At 46.1% G+C, this 2,718-nt stretch overlaps 1 long non-coding RNA gene across 1 annotated transcript; it reads right to left on the reverse strand.

The window, feature by feature from the left end:
• Window positions 1-382: 382 nt before the first annotated feature.
• LOC144700869 (uncharacterized) lies at window positions 383-2,513 on the reverse strand. Its single transcript, XR_013580889.1, has 3 exons — window positions 2,371-2,513; window positions 828-1,087; window positions 383-547 (listed from the first exon to the last, which is right to left on the reverse strand). It is a non-coding gene; the product is annotated as an uncharacterized LOC144700869 (long non-coding RNA).
• Between the last annotated feature and the right edge of the window lie 205 nt (window positions 2,514-2,718).

Here is a 2,718-nt window from a genome sequence, read left to right on the forward strand (position 1 = left end):
AGAATCCAAACTTATTTACTTGCAACACTACCGTCATCATATAAATACTGAAACACAGCTATGATAAATACTAAGATAGTGGAAAGAAAAATTTTTGAATTCTGAAAAACCATCAAAACAAAAAATGAGACCAACACATGTTTGCCCCAAAAAAGAGGTCATCTCCCATAAATAATGCGGTCAATGCATTGACCAAAAAGTCAAAACTAACCGTGTATGTTGATTTGTTTACCCATTGTTTTTAGATGATGTAGAGACGAAACCTTGGAAATGTTAGATGTAGTGAAGAACACTGTGGGTTATTTGTGCCTAACCAGACGGACCCCCAGCTAACTCCACGTCAACCACTTGTTGTGTTTGGCATGGAAATCACTCCCCCTCAAGCCAAATAATGCAAATATTACAAATCTTATGGGGGGGATTTTAGAATGGAAAAATTACAAATATTATAAGGGAATTTAGGAAAATCCCAAATCCCCATAAAACCCAAATCCCCCTCAAGCCAAGGTTCCCCATTCACCAACATGCCCAAGCTCAAATCCCAAATCTGCAATTCATTTGAGAAAGAGAAGAGGCTACATCAAGATTCTTACAAATACTAAGGATGAATAATTGAGCACTATTTATTCACTCATTATAAATAGTGAGTAAATAAAATCTAGTTTTCACTGCACAGAAACCCATGTGTACTGGACAGACTGAATTTCAAACTACGTACAAGTTCCAAGAAAAATACAGATATAGAGGTCAAAACATCCTTCTCTACTGGACAGACTGAATTTAAAACTATGTACAAGTTCCAAGAAAAATACAGACAGAGATCATACCATCCTTCTCTACTTGGAATTTCTCTTCTCAAGTTGGGCTTTTGCCCATTTGAGGCCGAGTTTCGCACCAGAAGAGACTTTTTGGGCGCCAACGGTGGCGCCAGCTTTAAGCTTATCCGCGCCCACCACCGCCGCTGTTTTGGCCTTGCCGAGCCCCTCCGCCAGCTTTGCCTTAGCCTTGGCCATCTTCTCTCCGTCTTCTCCCCCGCCACTCTTCTTCAGAGACCAACTCTCAGCCTTGCCCGCACCCGCCATTACAGCTACTCCCAGAGCAAGAAAGAGAGATCAATAGACGCAATAATCGAATATACATGCATATAGATACGTCGACAAATACGTAGAGGAATCAGTATTGATATATTGATGGATGGATGAATAACGAAGGATAACGTGGGAAGGGTAGAGATATGCAAGAAAGATTTGAGATAGATAGATACAGTGACGAAGATAGATTAGTGGGTATGTCGTATCGTTCAGATGTGCCATGAGGAAGTCAACGGTGGGGGACGGAAATGGAGAGAAAAGAAAGGAAGAGAGAGAAAGATATTACGTGCGAGATTAAGAGAGAGGCTGAGAGAGAGTAAGAGAGAGAAAAAAGGGAGAGAAAGATCGCTAGAGAGAGAGGTTTAAGAGACACAAGATCCGGAAAGGAAGATGGGGAATCCGGATCAAGGAGCGAACACAGAGGGGCTCTCGCGCCACTGACAAAGATCGAGTGAGATCAGAAGAAATCATGGATAGATCGGGGAAGAGAGATAGAGAGAGAGAGAGGTTTAAGAAGAATCACGCGATAAGGTCTGAAAGGAAAGAAGATAAATCCGTAGAAGGGAGATTCAAGATCCGGATCAAGGAGAGGACCCAGAAGGGATCTCGCGCCACTGATAAAGTTCGAGCGAGATGAGAAAGAGATGAATGGGCAGATCGACACAGAGAGAGAGGAGAAAGAGAGGGGAGGGAGAATGGAGACAGAGAGAGAAACGAGAGGGGAGATAGAGGGGAGAGAGAAGGGAGACAGAGAGAGAAAAGAGAAGAGACAGCGAGATAGAGAGGGGGGGGAAGAGAGAGGGAAGAGAGGAGAGAGGGAGAGGGGGGAAGAGAGAGAAGGGGAGGGAGGGAGGGAAGGAGAGAGAGAGAGAGAGAGAAGGGAGGGAGGGAGAGAGAGAGAGAGAGGGGGGGGGGGGAGAGAGAGAGAGAGAGGGAGGGGGGGGGGGGGGAGAGAGAGAGAGAGAGGGGGTGAGGGAGAGAGAGGGAGAGAGAAGGAGGGAGGAGAGAGAGAGAGAGAGAGAGAGGAGAGAGAGAGAGAGAGAGAAGGAGGAGGAGAGAGAGAGAGAGAGAAGGAGAGAGAGAGAGAGAGAGAGAGAAGGGAGGGAGAGAGAGAGAGAGAGAAGGGAGGGAGAGAGAGAGAGAGAGGGAGAGGGGAGAGAGGGAGAGAGAGAGAGAGAGAGAAGAGAGGGGGAGGGAGAGAGAGAGAGAGAAAAGGGAGGGAGGGAGAGAGAGAGAGAGAAGGGAGGGAGGGAGAGAGAGAGAGGGGGGGGGGAGATACCCTTCGAGGAAGACGACGACAGCTCTGACCGTAGGAAAGCTGGTGAATGAGGGAGGGGGAGAGGAAGATGCCGAAGAGAGAGAAAGAACAGGTGTAACTGATGCGAGGAGCGAGCTTTTAATACTCGTTCTGCTCTTATCTTCTCGGCCTTGATGTGATCTGTCAACTGAAAAATTGTCAGTTTTGAATACTAGTCCTGCCCCCATGGAATTTGGGGTGTAAAAAAAATGAAATTACCCTTCCGAGAAAGTGTTTTATTGTTCATCAGTAGTATCCAAAATCTCTCAAAACGAAGCTGCCATTCACCATGACGTAGAACCGAATGGTCATCCGTTAAATCTGATGATA

This window comes from Wolffia australiana, chromosome 3 (genome assembly GCF_029677425.1).
Source record: "Wolffia australiana isolate 7733 chromosome 3, ASM2967742v1".
NCBI classification, from domain to species: Eukaryota; Viridiplantae; Streptophyta; class Magnoliopsida; order Alismatales; family Araceae; genus Wolffia; species Wolffia australiana.